The 12,064-nt window shown below is 43.9% G+C and overlaps 1 protein-coding gene across 1 annotated transcript in view; it reads left to right on the top strand.

Annotated features, from left to right (window-relative positions):
• Window positions 1-12,064, top strand: part of LOC126094609 (AF4/FMR2 family member 1) — a 173,343-nt gene that overhangs the window by 16,053 nt on the left and 145,226 nt on the right. The gene's annotated exons all lie outside the window — the stretch shown is intronic.

The following is a 12,064-nucleotide window of genomic DNA, read 5'->3' as shown; positions in this document are numbered from 1 at the left end:
GTTGAACTGAAATTCAAGATTCACTTTTAGCAAACTGCAGAACACAAAATGCATTATTCTCAGGCATTGCAGTTTTACGTCTGTGGCACCGCAAGCAGGAAACAACAAAGCAGCACTTGTGCATGTGCTAATGTAAAACAGGTTGAGTTAATCTTTTGTGACGTTGAACTAGCACTCTGCAATGATTACGGTTGATACTTGTAAAATTTATAACTGGGATATGGACACCATAGAATCCCATTGTATCTTGCTAAGAAATGTTCATGTCATAGTTATGGAATGGAGAGATTTGTTCTCTTTTAATATGAGCATGAGTGTTTCTCGTGCCTTTCTAGCGAGAGGAGATGGGGGGCGGGTGGAGGAGGAATCCACGAAATTCCTCTTTTATCTCTCTCCATCTTCCTTTCTTTTCCAACTGTAATCAAAGTTATTTGGTGTTTAATTCCTTGTCCAGCTGCTTTAAGTCATTATTCATTCTGAAATGGGATGTGCACTGTTCAATTGGCAGAGCACTTCCCTCTTAAAGGCAAAGGTCCCAAGTTGAGTGTCCCAGTCCGGGACACACACTTAATCTGCCAGGAAGTTTCAAATGTTGTTCTGTTTCCATAATTTATTTTAAATGTTGAACATATATGACCACACGAAGGTCCATTTTTCTTGTGTAGCGAGAATATTAGGGGTTGGAGTCTGGATACTTCATACGACATTTTTGTGTGTGCTGCTTGGAATAGGAAGGTATCCCTTCCTTCCCTTCTGCTCAAGCAATTTCTTCTAGTGATGGATTTGAATAGGCTGGTTAGTGTAAGGGATTATGTTCGAATGCTAGAATGATTGCGCCACAAGGAGGGAATGGTAAATATCATCAAATAAAAGAAATGTAAACATTCAAACACTCTCCCTCCCTCCTGGAACATAGGAACAGCTAATTGATGACTTTTAAAAATTTCTTAAGTGTTTTATGTACTTTTGTTTAGTCTTTTGTCAGAATTCCACATATGTTGGCTTCATAGGAAGGACGAAATACTGGTTGTGTCTCTTATTAACTGAAAAGATACAAGATACAGTATCAGAACAAGTGACAGTAACGTGAAAATGCAACTCCATTCATAAGTAACACATACACCAGTTTTCCAGAGCCATTGTACAAAATCATGTAATACCGTTCAGAATGTCGCATTGTTGATCAATATGTACAAAACTTTAGTGCCAGTCATTAGTAACAAGCGCCGGCCGCTGATGGCTGAGCGGTTCTAGGAGCTGCAGTCTGGAACTGCACGACCGCAGGTTCGAATCCTGCTTCGGGCATGGATGTGTGTGATGTCCTTAGGTTAGTTAGGATTAAGTAGTTCTAAGTTCTAGGGGACTGATGACCTCAGCAGTTGAGTTCCATAGTGCTCAGAGCCATTTGAACCATTGTTAGTAACAATGAATTGTAAGAAATCGTGGATAAACAACACAAAGTAATCAAAATACACACTAGTGTGTTCACCTTACTGTGCTTACTTTGACAGAAGAAATTTAAAATGGTAATGATGAGCTCCATTCGTTAAGACACTAAAGACAGTCATCAGGAAATATATTAGAGTTTCCCATTTATCCACCATAGCAGATCTCTTGTAGCAGGAATTTGATCCAAAACAGTAAAAAATACTTTATGATAAACAGAGATTAAATTTTAATGGGAGGTCATACTACTTACGCTAGATTTGAAAACAATAGCTGAAGAGGACTTTGTTCCTTCTTTCAGTCAACTGTGTGCATTGGCAACAGATCAAATAAGGAAAATGATACAGTGCCATCAACAGGTGATTCACATATGCGTATGTTACAAAAGTGCATATTAAGTAATATTGTTTTTTTGTGAAGTATTGATTGTTGTCAGCAAAACATAAATTCTCAAAACTGAGATATTGGTGACCCTTTTATGATAAAGTTTTGTTAGAAGTTATTATTTTGACTCAATTTGTTCAGTTCTGTTTTCAGGAGATCATTAAAGGTATTCATTATTAATCATAGTTACCAAGTATTGTGCCTAATTATGGAAGGTGTCAGTGAAGCATGTATTTTGTAGCTTTTGACAAAGTCGTTCTGTAGCAGTGCGTCTTACCAGCGTTACTTATGTGTAAAATAGGGCAAATGATGATGCACATGTTAGTAAATACAAACATTATTGTAAACGTGTTCGTCTTGACCTCAGTGCACATCGGCTACGTTTTTATCCTAACAGTGTTGAAAAAATGTAGCACTGGCTAACAGAGTCCTAACAACAGGTGCTCCCCCTTTCCCGTCCCAAACGAGCGCGCGTCCGGAAATGAGCGACGTTGGTTGCCGACTGCCGACGGAAATTGAACGCAGTAAATCACAGCGGCGCGTCCGAGGTAACGATGTAAATTCGTGAGACCAACTGGGAATGGGAGAATCTTTAGGTGCAGCGATACCGAGGCAATGTGGGCGTCGCTCCCCATTCTGAGTCCGAAGGTGAATCAGCTGGCGTCGAGCTAAGACGAACCTGTTGCGCACATCCCGTTCTCTTGTTTTCTTCACTTGCGAGCCACTGGGGCGGTGCAGTGGCGACATCTCTGGGTGCCTTGTCGAACTATTGCTAGCGTGCGTCACAGTTCAGCGTTCTGTGCAAGAGATGGCAGCTCTGTTCCGACTCAAAGCCCCGCGTGATCAAAACTTTGTACTAGATGTAGCGTCATGGTACGAAAATTAGCCTCGTCCTAGAAAAGTGAACCATAGCGTAGCTATACACTAAGATGACGCTGAAGGCGTGTATTGAATAAATGCAGCGACTCCTTGCATTTTACGCCGTAGTGGTCCGATGAGTAGCGTGATCTGCTTCTTGATGAGTATCATGGTAGCTGTCCAGATTTTCTCCTCGTAGCAGGCGTAGTGGCTGACGAGGTAAGTAATAACAGTGGCTGGTGGGGCGGTATCGGGAAGCATCACATAAGGAAAGAGCTACGACACCGATGCGCGAGGAAATAGTGAAAGGGTGGTGCAGGAGCAAGTTAACTCCTGCTCAGAGGTCAAGCCCGCAGAACAGTACTTACTGCTAACCCGTTCATAGCCGTTTCAATAGATCTGTTGGTACAACTAGACCTTTGATCATAACCCCGGCCTTCTTCAGATACCTGCGTACCCAACGGAAGAAATACGTGCGTATGTACGTACGTATATAACTATTCATTTTAGGAAATAAATGATTTCTCTTAACATAAGGACATGGGTAATTGTTTTTAAAGAACAATAAATATTACTGTTACCGTATTGGACCAGAATTGCATTTAAATATCGTCAGAACTGTTACCAGTTAGGTGGTAGTCTAGTAATATACAGGGTGGTCCATTGATCGTGACCGGGCCAAATATCTCACGAAATAAGCGTCAAACGAAAAAACTACAAAGAACGAAACTTGTCTAGCTTGAAGGGGGAAACCAGACGGCGCTATGGTTGGCCCGCTAGATGGCGCTGCCATAGGTCAAACGGATATCAACTGCGCTTTTTAAATAGGAACCCCCATTTTTTATTACACATTCGTGTAGTACGTAAAGAAAGATTAATGTTTTAGTTGGACCTCTTTTTTCGCTTCGTGATAGATGGCGCTGTAATAGTCACAAACATATGGCTCACAATTTTAGACGAACTGTTTGTAACAGGTAGGTTTTTTATATTGAAATACAGAACGTAGGTACGTTAGAAAATTTTATTTCGGTAGTTCCAATGTGATACATATACCTTTGTGAACTTATCATTTCTGAGAACGCATGCTGTTAGAGCGTGATATTCATTACCGCTTCAACCGCACGCGAGCTGTGCCGGACATCCATCATGTTGGAAGTACATCGCCATTCTGTCATGTAGTGAAACATCTTGTAGCAACATCAGTAGAACATTACGTAGGAAATCAGCATACATTGCACCATTTAGATTGCCATCGATAAAACGGGGGCCAATTATCCTTCCTCCCATAATGCCGCACCATACACTAACCCGCCAAGGTCGCTAATGTTCCACTTGTCGCAGCCATTGTGGATTTTCCATTGCCCAAAAATGCATATTATGCTGGTTTACGTTACCGCTGATGGTGAATGACGCTTCGTCGCTAAATAGAACGCGTGCAAAAAATCTGTCATCGTCCCGTAATTTCTCTTGTGCCCAGTGGCAGAACTGTACACGACGTTCGAAGTCGTCGCCATGCATTTCCTGGTGCATAGAAATATGGTACGGGTGCAATCGATGTTGATGTAGCATTCTCAACACCAACGCTTTTGAGATTTCCCATTCTCGCGCAATTTGTGTGCTAATGATGTGCGTATTAGCCGCGACAGCAGCTAAAACACCTATTTGGGCATCATTTGCTGCAGGTCGTGGTTGACGTTTCACATGTGGCTGAACGCTTCCTGTTTCCATAAAATAACGTAACTATCCGGCGAACGGTCCGGACACTTGGATGACGACGTCGAGGATACCGAGCAGCATACATAGCACACGCCCGTTGGGCATTTTGATCACAATAGTCATACATCAACAAGATATCGACCTTTTCCGCAATTGGTAAGCGGTCCATTTTAACATGGTAATGTATCACGAAGCAAATACCGTCCGCACTGGCGGAATGTTACGTGATACCACGTACTTACACGTTTGTGGCTATTACAGCACCATCTATCAGAAAGCGAAAAAAGTGCTCCAACTAAAACATTCATATTCCTGTACGTACTACACGAATGTGTAATAAAAAGTGGGAGTTCCTATTTAAAAAAAAACGCAGTTGATATCTATTTGACATACGGCAGCGCCGTCTAGCGGGCCAATCCTAGCGCCATCAGGTTTCCCCCTTCAAGCTAGACGAGTTTCGTTCTTTGCAGTTGTTTCGTTTGCTGCTTATTTAGTGAGATATTTGGCCCGGTCACTATCAATGGACCACCCTGTATACTTTTACCAGTGTTACTTACGGGCTAAAGGAAGACTCGACCCCCGTATCTTGTACTACCCGCACGACAGGAGAAGTAGCAGCAGCTTGTGGGCGTTTCAGCCGGCCTGAACTCTAACAATGAGATGGCTGTTGCTTGGAACTACGACTTCGCTACTCACGTTGTGCATGCACAAAAGGGTGTTACGGCGCACGTTGCCCCTCTGACAGCTGACGTCTCGCGGTGTGACTGCGGCACGAGAGAAGTGCAGAGATGGTGGCGTCCAGTTTGGCGGGCGGCAGCTGCCCGTGTGGCCTTCTGGCGCAGGTGTCGCACCCGCAGCTGCCGGCAGCCACCTGGCGCCGCCTTTGCTCCTTTGCCGCTAATAGCGGCGGAGACAAAGAGCCTGCAGCGGCCACCGTGCGCGGTTCTCCCGTAATCACCAGCCTCGAGCCCGATCGCAAATCCTTATTAGCGTTTGTAGTTGGACACACGTCGGCGGTCACCTTTCGGAAAAAGGTTCAAACATGTCTGTTCCTGGTGAGAGCGTAGTGCCAAGCTGCGGTTTATGGCTGAATCTTCCAAACTTGTACATACGCCATTCACCGCTGCTTCGGCTCATCAGTCGTAGTGGCTGGCAGGTGAAGCGCCAGTCTAGGCATCGTATGACCAGATTATTTATTTCAAATTTCTGCTACCAGTCACTTTATTTTATGCTTAACCTAACATAATGCAACGCGTTTCGAACATGTTCTGTTTATCTTCAGGCGTTTATACACACATACAGAGAAATGTTACTTAAAAATAAACAGTCTTAAACTAGATTAATCTAGAACTCTTTGCCCATTGTTTTTTACTATAGCTGCTGGTGTGGTATTTGGGGGGAAGGAGGGGGACAGTGTATGGCTAGAAATCGAAGTCAGTGGTGTCTTCTGCTGGTTTTCTTCCTTGTGGTTGCTATGTATATCACAGCAAATTCATCATCTTGCTGCTTCACTTGCATCACTGGTGTAATGGCGGAGCTGTTGATTGATATTGTATAACATCTAAGCAATTTGTGCAGTGAATTACGTTGGCAATCGGTGACAAAATATAATGTGCAATCGTGTAATGTCAATCAACAGCTCCGCCATTACACCAGTGATGCAAGTGAAGTGATGCAAGTGAAGCAGCAAGATGATGAAATTGCTGTGATATGCATAGTCAACCACAAGGAAGAAAACCAGCAGAAGACATAACTGATTTCGATTTCTAGCCATACACTGCCCCCCCCCCCCCCCCCAATACCACACCAGCAGCTACAGTAAAAAACAATAGGCTAAGAGTTCTAGATTAATATAGTTTATGACTGTTTATTTTTAAGTAACATTTCTCTATATGTATGTATAAACGCCTGAAGATAAACAGAACATCTTCGAAACGCGTTGCATTATGTTAGATTAAGCATAAAAAGAAGTGACTGGTAGCAGAAACTTGAAATAAATAATTATCCCACACAGTCACGGTGCACAAACATAGCCATTATGGCTGCAAATAAATATGACCAGATGTTTTCATTGGTCGAGAGATCTGGAAAACTTGTTGGACAGGGAACAGTCGAACATCCTGTCGGGGTAGGTCAGAATAGCAAGGGCAACATGCGGTCCTGCGTTGCCATTTTGAAGAGAACATCACGGAGACTTCGAAGATACGACAGTGCCACCGGACTCAATATGTCAGAAACGGAACGCTTTATTTCAAGATTACCAGCTCTGTGAACTAGAGGTCATAGTGTCGTGTAACAATCATGCTAGGCGCTGGGCATGTGTGAGGGTGACGAATGTCATCTCGGAAGGTTCGTTCTCCTTGTAATCTCCACACGCGATATGTACTTGATTCTGTGCACAGAACTGGAACTATTGTGTTCAGAAAATGGTTCAAATGGCTGTGAGCACTATGGGACTTAACGCCTGAGGACACAGTCCCCTAGAACTTAGAGCAACTTAAACCTAACGAACCTAAGGACATCACACACATCCATGCCCGAGGCAGGGTTCGAACCTGCGACCGTAGCGGTCGCGCGGTTCGACTGTAGCGCCTAGAACCGCTCGGCCACTCCGGCCGGCACTATTGTGTTCATTGACATCATCCCTGTCAGCCAGAGGCCTATAACTACCGTAGACTGTCACAAGTAAACGTAGGCTATGGTAGTTAACTTAGTAGCCCTGATCAGTTGCGTAGACTATAGTGGTTTACTTAGTAGACTAGGTGAATTGCTTACCACATTTCGATCAATTTGTTCATGGATGCGATCAGTGTCTTACTAGGTTCCCCACGAAGGGAAGAAGTGAACCATATAGAAACGGAGTGAGCGTATAAAGGGCTGTGTAATTTACGAAAAATTTTTGTTGTACTTAGTTGTCCTCCTGTCTGCTTCGTAAAAATATGCGTTATTTGTAGCAAAAGTGAAGTTGTTGATGTTTACGGGCAGGTTTAGCAGTAGTCTGTGGCTGTTTGCTGATGACACTACTGTGTATAGGGAGATGTCGTCGTTGAATGGTTGTAGGATGATACGACATAGACTAGTTGGTAACTCTAAATGTAGAAAAATGAGAGATAACGCAGATTAGTAGGAAAAGCAAATCCATAATATCCGAATACAGCGTTAGTAGTGTGCTACTCGACACAGTTACTCGATTAAATATCAAGGTGTAACGTTGCAAATCAGTATGACATTGAATGAGCATGTAGGGACTGTGGAAGTGAAGGCGAATGGTAGATGGAGATGTAAGTCAGGTTTTATTCGAAAATTGTTGATTTTTAACCCGAAAGAGAGGAACGTTATAATAAATATAAAAATAATACAGATTTATCCTATAGTGCTGCAAAACGTAATTTCCTCAAAAGTTAAAATGTAAAAAAAAAAAAAAAAAAAAAAAAGCGCAACACCAAAATACATCAAAGACTGCTTCATTCCTTCGTCGGGTGGATATAAAACGTGTTTCTGTTATTCATAAAGAGCTTTCACACATATCAATAAGAAGAAGAAACTCTTGCCCTTGATCATGATGCGATGACGAACGTTCTATTGAGTACAAAAGAACGATAATAATTATTACCGATTTCTTATGTTCCTGCATGTAAACTGTACTTCCCTCAAAAGTAATAGCTTTGATTACATAAAACTGCAGAAGTTGCGCGATCAACAAATTATATAATGCAATTTATATTTTGCAACGATATAAAATACACAGTGCGATAACGATGAACGACATGCGGCTACGTACGTGAAAAACAAACAAAGAAGTCGTCGGTTCCCATTTTCTCTCATACATATTCATTTTTCTTTCCCTACCAATGCTATCAACACTACCCCCAATGCTACCATTTGCTAAGTTATTGATGTACTGTACCGAAACAATGGTCGCCGTGCTGACGGCCGTGACGTCGTCCCACTGTCGGTGCCCATGATCGTCTTGTCACCTATTTCGTGACTCCTACGCAGCCAGTGAACAGTATGTCTGCCTTCTCGGGCGCTGGTCGTGTGGGTCAGATCCTGAATGGCGTTGAGTGTGGCCCTCTATTCCATAACCGGATTACAGTCTTCGGATCCCACCAACGCTAGCAGCAGCATCGCGAAACCAAAAAGTGCAGTCTCGACTGGTCACGGTCTTCCCGCTGTCGATGGCTGGTAAGACGTTTCTCCTTCTTACACGACGCTTCACCCATCTTCTCACAACCAACCAATATTCAAATGCAGATTTCTGAATCTGAGCCGCGCTGCCTTATATTGCCAAATATCCAGGTGGTAATGATTGAAGTGCAGCTACTCATGGCGGTCCAGTGTAGGCGGTAATTATCGCATGACAGCGAAACTTTGTAGATATGCTAACGCAGAACCCATTTACTCTGGAAAAAATTAGTTCCAGTTTGGGCAACAGGTGCGTCTCTGGAGATGTACATCTCTTCGCTATCTATGGTGCCCATATTGAAAAAGTTATGTAAGCGATCGTTGACAACAAAATCATCATCATGCCTTTACTTGTTTGATCTTTTCTACCCATGTCCCGTTTCTAATCCATTACAAATAGGAACATTTCTATACGTCTTTCCTGCATTCACAGCGCCAGATTTGCACCTGGTGTGCGTAGTTGGATTTTATTCGGTTCCGCATTAACGCATTGAACTCTACCTTGTTTCGCTGCCATACCATAACAACAGCCCACACTGGATCTCTGCGGGTAGCTGCACTGTAATTGTAACCTCACAGTGTAAAGTATACCCAGTGCGTTAGTACATTTCGTGCCAATTCCACGTTTGTTCAGTGACACCTGCATGGTGTTGCAATTTCCATTGATAGCTAGATATTTCAAAAGGGGGCGACCTCAGATCACTGCAGAGCAGTTGTTTTCCATCGGTTACTATACAGAAGAGTCAACGCAAGGAGCCGAACCAAGGATTCTCCTACCAACGAAACCTTGTAAATTTTCTGAACATAATTGGTCCTAACTTGATACGTTCACTCCAGCAGATCGTAGTGGAGAAGCTCTATGTTAGCGCTGTAGTGTCCATACCTGACATTTGCTACTTTCCATAATCCAGTGACTGTCCCTTTTCCTCCGTAGAAAGCGACAGTTGTATTTGCACAGTATGATCCAGTGGTGTACTATTTGGAAAATAAAAATTAACCAGGCCAGATATTAAGCCATATCCGGGGGTTGGACAAAACTATGGGAGCACCGTGTGACATGTGATGCATCCTTGAACGTAAATGCAGATGCTAGTAAAGTCTGTGGATGGCGGTGTTATACTTGACACGAACGGTACATGTGGAGTCTCCTCAATACGTTGCAAGTGTTAGTCGTGGCCAGAACAGTGTTCTGTGTAGTTGTGAATGTGTTATGTCACAGCTAAGTGACTTCGAACGTCGGCAGACTGTTTTGTATTCGTGTGGTGGGTGCTTCCGTAACTAAGGTAGCCGAAGTGTTTGATGTTTCAAGAGGCCAGAATCTGAGGTTTATACCGTGATGAACAGTCACTGAAGAGATCGACATCTGCAAAAGTCACTCCAGAACTGAATGTCGCACTCGCGAATCTTGTTAGCACCAAAACAACACGAAGGGAACTCCAGGGCCACGGAATTGCAGGACGAACGGCAATTTCAAAACTACTCTCGAATGATGCAAATGCTCATAACAGGAAAACATGGTGTCGAAGCCGTAAAACTTGGACTGTGGAGCAGTGGAAGAAAGTCTTTTGGGCCTATAAATGTTTCAAACAGCTACCAATCTCTGGCAGAGTATGCGTCCATAGAGTGAAACAAGGCGGGGTTAAGCGATTCAGTATTCCATGGGCACCAACGGTACCTTGCAATGTCGCATTACTGTCGACGATTACGAGAGTACTTTGGCTGACCAGGTCCATCCCCTGGTATAGCACTCGTTCTGCAGTGGTGATGCTGTGCTCCAGGGCGACAGGGCCCCTATTCACACTGTTCACATCGTCAGAGACTGGTTTTGTAAGCGAGAGTATGAACTGTCGCATCTCCCCTGGCCTCTGATCATCAGATGTCAGTATTTGTCAGCCTGAGTAATCTACTGTGAATACGAGGGGTTGTGATCGTTATCGACGCCCTCGTGTCATCGTCACCGTACAGGACCCGTGTTCGTACATTCCAAGACGACTTGAAGCTGTTTCGTATTCCAGCTAGTTTCCTACACCGAATTAGACGTGGTATTGTATGGTGTTTGTGGAGTTTCGATATTTTTAAGCCAAACCCCCTCTATTTCACGGCAAAGTATAAATTCCCTAGCCGACAACTCTCCACAGCGGCAAGGGAGTTACCTTGGCGGATTCAGTGACGTATTTGGGCCTTGAAACTGATAGTCTTACTTGGAACGATGACATCGCTAAAACCGCAGGCGAAGGCATGTTCATTCTGATTGTGCTTCTGCTTCTATCCTGTGCTCAAAGAGCGGGGTTAACTACAGATTGTAAGCTCCTAGTCTTGCGTCACCTCGTACTTTTGGCCGCCGCTCGACGAGGTGGTCAGACAGGCTAAAGAACTTGTAAGAGTGTGCAGAGTAGGTTCTCCTGCGATAAGAAAAATATCTATACTTTGCGCCGTTTCTGAGTTAGCGTTGAAGTTCGCTAATCAGGCCGTTGCGCACGCAAAATCAAGCGGCCCGCCTTAAAAGGTATCGGCAAACGTGTTCTTCGTTTGGTTTCCTAAGACTAAACAAGAGAGCGAAGTAAAAATTGGACGTGGGAGCGAAGCAAGGAAGTAAGGAAAGAGTGGGCAGTTTCGTGTGTTGTCGTGTATGATATGTGAACAACTGTCACTAATTATATCTGGCGGGCCGCTTGAACCTCCGCGCGCAGCGACCTGATTGGTTAACGTGAATGCTAGTTAACTCTGAAACGACGCACCGTATGGATTATTTCTTAAAAAGTACTTCGCGGCACAACCTACCCTCCAACACGCATACAAGCGTTCAGACTGTTTCTGACCACAAAACACACGGCTCGCCAATGTAGTGAACTTACCCGTGCTCCCAAGCAACTATCTATTGCAAAGTCATAGAAGAAAGCAAACTGCCCATTTATGAGGGACAAGGAGACGGTAAGTACAGAGCGCTTACCTCGGAAAGAACAAGCATTACTCCACTGCCAGGAATTCGTATTCTTGTATGAAAATTAATCAGAGTATTAGGGCCAGATTATCGACAGATGATTAACGCTGAGAGTAATGTTAACCGGAAACAATCACACGGTACGTGGGAGCATAACTTGGCGTTATTCCGCTAATCAGCCGTTGGTGTATGCTTTTCGTCTACTTAGGAAGGTGTTAGTGAGATGGAGCTCTGCCAGTGCTCGTCAGTTTGATATAGGAAGTTAAAGCGAGACGAGGTGGATTTCTTCAGAGAGCAGCGCCCATCACCAATGTCTTTACCCCTCACGCGCATAGCACCCCAGGCGTCAGGAGAGTAACAACAGCAGAATTTGCCAAGAAACAGCAAGGCACTGACCAGCTACTCCCATTGTTAAGACTTCACGATTGAAATTGCGGAGCGTATTCCTTCTTCTGTTTAACTTGAACCCATACTCACGGTACTGTGGCGATTTAGGACGTCTGGATCATTCATGCAAGCTTGGGAGATGCATGT

This window comes from Schistocerca cancellata, chromosome 8, assembly GCF_023864275.1.
Source record: "Schistocerca cancellata isolate TAMUIC-IGC-003103 chromosome 8, iqSchCanc2.1, whole genome shotgun sequence".
Classification (NCBI taxonomy): Eukaryota; Metazoa; Arthropoda; class Insecta; order Orthoptera; family Acrididae; genus Schistocerca; species Schistocerca cancellata.
Note: the sequence above shows the minus strand (reverse complement) of the source record. Positions and strands in the feature narration are given on the sequence as shown.